Raw genomic sequence first — 9,156 nt, 5'->3', positions numbered from 1 at the left:
GGAAGAAGCTGAGGAGGAGGGTGACCCTGTAGAAGGACCAGCAGTCTGAATTAACCTGGACCCCTGAGAACTCTCATACACTGGGCCATCAAGCAGGTACCATATACATCAACTGGTATGAGGCCGCCAACACATACACAGCAGAGAACTTCCAGGTTTGGACTCAGTCAGAGAAGATGTACCTGGTCCTCCAGAGACTGGGGTCCCCAGGGAGTTTAAAGGTCTGGTAGGGTAGGGATAGGGGGATCGGGACATCCTTGTCAAGAAGATGGGAGGAGGTATGGGATGTGGAGAAGTCAGGGGGTGGACTGTGAGGGAGATAAAAATCTAGACTGTGAAAAAAACACAAGAAAGAAAGAAACAGAGAGGGAAGAGGGAGGGAGGCAGGGAGGGAGGGAGGGGGAGAGAGAGAGAGAGAGAGAGAGAGAGAGAGAGAGAGAGAGAGAGAGAGAGAGAGATTCGGCATAGCATGAGCTTTTGAAACCTCCCTTAAGGCTCTACATCAGTGACATATATTCTCCAACAAATTCATACCACTTAATCCTTCCAAAATTCATTTCCATGGTGGTTGTACCAGCTTGTAATCCCACCAGCAATGGAGGAGTGTTTCTCTTTCTCCACATCCTTGACAGCATGTGCTATCTCTTCAGCTTTTGATCTTAGCCATTCTGAATGGTGTAAGATGAAACCTTAGAGTTGTTTTGATTTGCATTTCCCTGATGACTAAGGACTTTGAACATTTATATAAGTGCTTCTCAGCATTTTAAGATTCCTCCTTTGAGAATTCTCTCCTTAGCTCTGTAAACCATTTTTAATTGGGTTATTTGGGTTGTTGGTATCTAAGACCTTGAATTCTTTAAATTTTTTGGAAATGATTCCTCTGTCAGGTTTAAGGTTTGTTTGTGAAAATCCTTCCCCAATCTGTAGGCTGATGTTTTGTCCTACTGACAGTATCCTTTGCTTTACAGAAGCTTTTTATTGTCATTAGGTCCTATTTATCCATTGTTGATCTTAGAGACTGAACCATTGTTCTTCTGCTCAGGAAACTGTCAACAATGTCAGGAAACTTTAACAATGCATCCAAGGATATTCCACACTTTCACTTCTATGATATTTAGTGTATCCGGTTTTATGTTGAGGTTCATGATTCACTTGGAGGTGAGGTTTGTGCATATGGATCTAATTGCCTTCTTCTACATGTAGATATACAATTAGACCAGTATCATTTGTTGAAAATGTTTGCTTTTTTTTTCCTTTGTATTTTGGCTTCTTAATAAGTCAAGTATCCATAGGTGTATGGGTTTATTTCTAATTCTTAGACTTGATTCTACTGATCAACTTTGCTGTTTCTGTACCAGCACATAGCAGGTTTTAGCACAAGTGCTCTGTAGTACAGCTTGCGGTCATGGATGGTGATTCCTTCCAAAGTTCTTTTATTCTTCAGGATTGTTTTGGCTATCCTGGATTTTTTGTTTTTCCATATGAAGTAAAGAACTGATCTTTCAACATCTATAAAATTTTGTGTTGGAATTTTGATGGGGATTGCATTGAAACGGCGTTTGGCAAGATAGACAATTTTGCTTTGTTAATCCTACAAACCATGAGCATGGGAGCACTTTCAATTTCATGAGATCCTGTCAATTTTTTCTTCAGCGACTTGAAGTTCTTATTATAAAGATATTTCATTTTCTTGGTTAGAGTTACAGCAAGGTGTTTTATATTATACATGGATATTGTAAAGGGTGTTTTTACGGTAATTTCCTTCTCTTTGAATAAAAAAGGGCTACTGATTTCTCTGAGTTAATTTTGTATCCAGGAACTTTGGTAACAGTTTTAATCACCTGTAAGAGTTCTCAGGGAGAATTTATGGGTTCACTTATATATACTATCATGTCATCTGCAAATAGCCACCTACTCTAGTAGATTGGTCTACTTTAGTTATCGTATTGTTCTGGCTAGAACTTCAAGTACTATTTTAAATAGATAGGGAAAGAGAAGGCAGTCTTGACTTGTCTCTGATTTTAGTGGAATTGCTTTAATTTCTCTCTATTTAGTTTGATGTTGACTATTGGATTGCTGGATATTGCTTTTGCTATGTTTAGGAATGTTTCTTGTATCCCTGATATCTCTAATACTTTTAACATGAAGGGATGTTGGATTTTGTCAATGGCTTTTTAAGCATCTAATGAGATGATCATGTGGCTGTTGTTTCTTTTAGTTTGTATACATGGCATATTATGTGAATGGATTTTTGTATATTGAATCATCCCTAGAATGAAGCCTACTTGACCATGATTGATGATGATTTTTCAGATGTTCCTGAATCCTATTTGAGAGTGTTTTATTGACTATTTTTGCATCAAAGTTCATAGGAGAAATTGATCTGAAGTTCTCTTTCTTTGTTAAGTCTTTGTATGGTTTAGGTACCAGGGTGACTATGGCTTTATAGAATGAGGTGGGCAGTGTTGCTTCTGTCTCTATTTTGTGAAATAGTTTGAGGAGTATTGGCTCTTCTTTGAAAGTGTGGTATATTCTACACTAAAACCATCTGTCCCTGGGATTTTATTGCTTGGGAAACTTTTAATGACTGCTTCTGTTCCTTTATGGGTTATGAGGTTGTTTAAATAGTTTATCTGATTTTGGTGTAACATTTATATGTAGGACCTGTGTGGAAATTTTTTCATTTTGTTAAGATTTTCCAGTTTTGTGGAGTAAAGGCTTTTGGAGTAAAACCTAATGATTCTCTCAATTTCCTAGTTGTCTGTTATCTCTTTTCACTTCTGATTTTGTTTACTTGGATACTCTGTCTCTGTCTTTTGGTTAGTTTGGCTAAGGGTTTGTGTATCTTGTTGATTTTCTCAAAGAACCAGGCGTTGGTTTCAATGATTCTTTGTGTTGTTTTCCTTGTTTCTAACTGGTTGATTTCAACCCTGATTTTGATTATTTCCTGCCTTCTACTCCTCTTTGGCATGCTTGCTTCTTTTGTTTCTAGAGCATTCAGGTATACTTTTAAATTGCTGGTATAAGAATGTTTTAATTTCTTTATGGGGGCACTAAATGCTATGAACTTTCCTATTAGCACTGCTTTAATTTACTTTAATTTCTTTATGTATTTCCTCCCTGACTCAGAGATCACTGGGTAGATAATTGTTCAGTTTCCATGAGTGTATATTATTTCTGGTGTTTCTGTTGTTGAAGGACAGCTTTAATCCATGGTAGTCTGACAAGAAACAAAGCCTTATTTCAATAGTTTTGTATCTGCTGAGTCTTGCTTTGTGGCTATGTGGCCAAGTTTGAAGAAGAATCCATGAAGTACTGAGAAGAATGTATATTCTTTTGTTTTTGGCTGGAATACTCTATTGATTTCTGTTAGGTCCATTTGATGCATAAGGTCTATTAGTTTCATTATTTCTCTGTTTAGTTTTTGATTGGATATCCTGTCAATTGTTGAATGTGGGGTGTTGAATTCTCCCACTATTTATTGTATGGGGTTTGATGTGCAATTTATGCTTTAGCAGTGTTTCTTTTACAAATGTGGGCTCCTTTGTTTTGGAGGCATTTATGTTTGGAATTGAGATATTATATTTGTAGATTTTTCCTTTGATGAGTATGAATTGCTCTTCCGTCTTTTTGGTAACTTTTGCTTGAAAATCTGTGAGAATGGCTACTCCAGCTTGCTTCTTGGGTCCTTTTGCTTGGATAACTTTTTTCCAGCCCTTTAGATTGAGATAACATCTGTCTTTATGGCTGAGGTTTGTTTCTTATATGCTGAAGCAGAATGATAGTCTGATTTGCCCCCATTCTGTTAACCTGTGTATTTTTATTTGGAAATTGAGTCCTTTAATATTTGGAGATATCAGTGACCAGTGATTATTATTTCCTGTTATTTCTATGTTATGTGCTTTTCTTGGTTTTGCTGGTATGGAATTACATATTTCCTGTGTTTTATTGGATGTAATTAGTTATCCTCCTTGTGTTGGAGTTTTCCCTATAGAATTTTCTATAGGGCTGGATTTGTGGAAAGATATTGTTTGAATTTGGAATTCTCTTGAAATAACTTGTTTTCTCTATATATGGTGATTGAGAGTTTTGCTGTGTATAGTAGCCTATGTTGTTTTCTGTAGGTCTTTTGGAGGTTGCAACATATCTGTCGTGGCGCTTCTAGCTTTTAGATTCTTTGTTAAGAAGTAGGGTTTAACTTGGACAGATCTGCCTATGCATGTTACTTGGCCTTTTTCATTTATCTCTTAATATTCTTTGTTCTATAGATTTTGTGTTTTGATTATCATGTGGTGGCAGGATTTTCTTTTCTTGTCTAGTCTAATTGATGTTGTACAACATTCTTATACCTTTATAAGCATGCTTTACCTTAGGTTAGGAAAATTTTCTTCTATGACTTAATCAAAAATATTTTCAGGGCCTTTGAGCTGGGAGCTTTCTTCCTTTATTCCACTTATTCTTAGGCTTGGTCTTTTTATGTTATTATGCTCTTACACTGCTGTCTAGGCATCTGGGTGTGTAGTGATTATTGATGTTGGTGCCAATTTCTGAGTTTCATTTTGGCTTGTTTTGTTTGTTAGGTTTTTTGTTGTTGTTATTGTTGTTTTGTTTTGTATTTTATTTTTGGTTTTTAGATGGCTGCTTTGTTTTTGTTTCCATTTCCTCTCTGGTATGGTAGCAAGAGTGGCTGGGGGTTGAGTTAGGCACTAGACTTCAGATGGCCAGGATAGCACACAGAAATGGTTTTAGCAACTTCAAGGCAAAATAGTGCCATAATTAAAAACAAAAAAAGAAGAAGATAAAATAATTTATACATGTCAATTCTCAATCTTTGCAATTTTTCACTCTCTTCCTCTTTGACACAGTTCTTCTCAATAACAAAGTTCATGATTAGGCAAAGAAAAACATTGAGGAAATGGTAGCTGAAACCATCTGAACAGAATAGAGTGATAGAGCTGACATTTTCCCTTTCAGAAAAAGATCTTTACTGAATATGTAGAAATGTGACTCAGAGTACAAGATGTACATGAGTATGTCTTGTAGTAAAACACAATTATATTTCTCTGATTCTGGGGATGGCATCTTATCTGTAGATGATATATTTTTGCTTATTATCCCTAGCCTTTCATTGACATGCAGTTTGAAGAATAGACTAGGACAAAATAATGGTAATTAAATTTCTTTTTGCTTAAGGGCCTAAGCACCACATTTCTGATGAGTGAAAATACTTCTGAGAAGCAAAAGAAGATATAGAAAACATATGTAGTATTTTCTTTTTTTTTAATTTTTATTGGATGTTTTATTTACATTTCCTATGTTGTCCCCTTACTCCATCCCCCACCCACCCAGGAACCCCCAATCCCCTCACCCCTCCTCCTTTTTCTCTGTGGATGTAACCTCTATCTACTCCCCCACTCCCACTTCCCCACCCTCAAATTCCCACCCCCTGGGGCGTCCAGCCTTCATGAGGTCAAGGTTCTCTTCTTCCACCTATGCCCAGCAGGGCCCTCCACTCTTACATATTCAACTGAAGCGCTGGATCCCTCCCTAAGTGCTCCCAAGCTGGTGGTTTAGACCCTGGGAGCAGTGGTTGGTTGGTATTGTTGCTCTCCTCATGGTGCCACAAATCCTTTCAGCTCTCCTTCAGTCTTCACTCTAACTCCTCCATTGAGAACCCCATTATCAGTTCAATGGCTAGTTGTGAGCATCTGCCTCTGAGTATGTCAGACTCTTGAAGACCTCTGAGGAGATATCCATATCAGGCTCTTATCAGCATGCACATCCTGACTTCCATATCAGCATCTACCTTTGGTGATTGCACATGGGATAGATACTCAGGTGGAGTGGTCTTGAGACGGCCCCTTCTTCAGTTTCTGTCCCGCACTTTGACTCCATATTTGCTCCCTTGAGTATTTTGTTGCTCCTTCTAAGAAGGACCGAATCACCCCCACTTGGTCTTCCTTCTTTATGGGCTTCATGTGGCCTGTGAGTTGCATCTTGGGCATTTCAAGGTTCTGGGCTAATATCCAATAATCAGTGAGTGAATACCATGTGTGTTCTTTTGTGATTGGCTTACCTCACTCAGGATGATAATTTCTAGTTCCATCCATTTACCTAGGAACCTCTCGAATTCATTGTTTTTAATAGCTGAGTAATACTCCATTGTGTAAATATACCACATTTTTTGAATCCATTCCTCATATGTAGTATTTTCTCTGCTTCCATTTTAAGGTAAGAGGGAGAGGTCCCTTTTATGGTATCTATTACATAAACACAATCTTTTTTGGAAGAATCTTGAGTGAATCACAAGATTCTGCTGGAACTATGGCAGACTCAGAGACTCAAATCTTCCTTGAGAGAAGCTTGTTAGTGATAGTTCAGTAAGAGGATTGGGAAGCATCAGGGCCTTCTTCCCCAGTAATCTTAATGACATTGGGCCCTCTCTTATCCTCTGTTAGTCATTTACCCCCCAGTAATCTACTCTCTTATGATTTTTCAGAACTGTGACTGTGGCAACATTCCCCACTAAGGTCGTGAGGGATAGTTATCTTTGGTCAAAAGACACAAAGCCGAGGTCTGCATAAGGACGTGGCTAAGCAAGGCAAAGTCAGAGATCAAGATGGATGACATACTTCATAAAGTAAAATTCTATGTCATGGTGTGTGGGGCTGTTAACTCAAGCATGGGCAGGCATGGGTACTGTTGGGTGGAGTTGTGGATCCCATGTGTTTGCCGAAGCATAGGGAGGCAGAAGCGCATGAATTTGACTGAGTTCACTCCACATGGTACACAGAGGATGCTGTGGGGCTCCTCTCGAGCATGGGAAGTTCTCAGTTTGAGGTTCCGTGGGGACAGGGCTTTCCAGAGTGGGGCTCTCCAGGCTGATAGCTGACCTGGAGGCTGGTGGTCTCCATCTTTGGGCCTCCAGATGCCACTGAGAGCTGCAAAAGAACTGAGACATGAGGGCATACACTGAGGGGTAATGAGAGAGAGAAGCACCGACAGTGTCCCACAGGAAAGAAACACTTTGTTATGGCACTTGCTTGGCTGGATCAAGGCTGGCTTGCGTGAGTTGGCTGGGCTCTGCAGCGGGAACATAGAGAAGTCTTCTGGTGGGAGGTTAAGCAGTAGCTCAGTAGTCAAAGGCCTTCTCCATGGTTCTCCATGGTGGGCCCCAAAGATACGTGGTAGTCCATGGTTTAAAAGGTCTATTGTCATGACGGATGGTAGATGAATCTGGTTGCACCCCCTTACCTCTAGGGCAGGACTTTGGTTAAATTCTGTTTGTAAGGAGGGTCTCGGAAGGAATACTTAATTATATACACACTCTGGCCTTTAGGTATCTCATTACTATGGAAATCTCTTGAGGCTGAGGCTTGTAGTCACACCCTCTACCTGTGGAGGGGCTGGTTGGGGTGTTGCCCTACATGACTGAAAGGCACTGATCAATGGAGTTCTTGGCCACATGTCAGGAGCCTGGAGTCTGGGAGCATGGCAAAATGTATGCCACCCCTAGCAGGGTCTCTGGCCATTTCTAGCCAGTAATCTACCAGAAACCAAGCTATCATTCCCGGTCCCACAAATCCTCCTTTTTCTTTTTTTAAAAGGAGGGGCATCACTTTAGTGACTGTCATTTGTAGTGAAACTTTTGGATGAGGAAGTCAAAATAAAATACTACATAGGCTATAGGGGTAGCACAGTAAGTCACTGGGTAAGGAGAGTTTAGGTTGGGGGTTGGGAATGCAAGGGATCATTGTCATGGGTTGTACAGTTTGAGGGTAATAACATCTGATTAATCTAGATAGACATTATGTTTTCCTTACTAACATGTTACTTTCTCTAAGTTTAGTACCTATTTGACTTTGGCAAGAGAGTTCATCTGTAGCTAGAAGGTCTAGGTGTGTCTTCTGTAGGACTCAGCACATGTCTCTGGATCTCAGTGTGTGTCTCAGGGGTCTTCAGTCAGATGAGGTGTCTGGAAGAAGGCAGCTTAATGACACAGGCAGGTTCTAGGAGATGACAATGTCTCCACTGGATTTGTGGGAGCACCTGTAAGATAACCACAATTAGGGAAACAGCACCCCAGTGGGGTATGTCTGTAAAGGGTGGGTAACAAGTATTAGGCTACTTGGGAGCACATCATGGTCTGTTGTTATGATTCTAGAAAGGCAAGGGTGTTTGAGGAAATGTAGTCCTGGAAGGCAGCTTTGAGTCTGTTTTAGATGGCTGAGGAAGAAAAACATCATGTTAATTATGTATCTGAGATAGGCAGCAAGAGTTTGTCTATAAAAGGAAACCAGTTGTTAGTTAAGGATTGAAAATGGTGATCAGTGTAGTTGATTTGACCTGTAGAATTAGATTAGATGACTTTTGAACCTTAAAGATGTCTCAAAAAGATTAAAAATTTTTGAACATATATTACGAATGTTAGAGAGAAAAGGAAATGTTTAAATGAAAAGCAAGAAAATTTTGGGTTGAAAAGCATGAACATTGTTTCAGGTATTCCTGTTAGGGAGAAAAAGCATTAAAAACTTAGGTTAATGATCTCAGCTGTGCTTCTTTGTTGTCTTTGGTGGGTTTAGGAGCAGTGGGGGAGGGGTCTGCTCTGCCATGTGGTGGTTGTGCTGCCACATGGTGGCTGGGTACTCTAGCAGAGAGGTTTCCTGTATTCCCCATTTGTTTTTCTTAGCTGGTAAATTCTAAATGTAGAGAAGGAGGAGAAAGGCCAACCTTGAAGAAAAGTGTAAAAGAAGAAGCACAGAGGCTTAATAGGACAGTCAAAGCCAGAAGGAGTAAGAGGTTATGTAAAAGACTGAGTTATGGGGGAGACACGTTGAAGCTGGGTTGGAGCTGGCAGCTCCTGAGAGCAGTTCTTCTAGCCCCAGGTTGGAGTTCTCAGCTTGGAGAAAAAAACTAAGGAACACAGGGGCAACAGTAGCAAGCAGAGTCCAGGACCCACTACTTCAGGCAAGCTGCTGAACTAAGTGGCTGCAGCTGGCTGAAAATGATGGCAGAGGAAGTGGAGAAGCCTATACTAGCAGGCATTGTGAGAAAGACTGATCCCTGGGGGAGACATGCTGGGGACTAGAGCTCGTAGACTGTGCTCCTGAGAGAAGAGGACAGTATGTTTAGGCCTGGCCTGGGGTTCTCAGTTGT

This window comes from Grammomys surdaster, unplaced genomic scaffold, assembly GCF_004785775.1.
Source record: "Grammomys surdaster isolate TR1022 unplaced genomic scaffold, NIH_TR_1.0 369, whole genome shotgun sequence".
Classification (NCBI taxonomy): Eukaryota; Metazoa; Chordata; class Mammalia; order Rodentia; family Muridae; genus Grammomys; species Grammomys surdaster.
The sequence above is the reverse complement of the archived record's forward strand: the minus strand, read 5'-3'. Positions refer to the sequence as shown.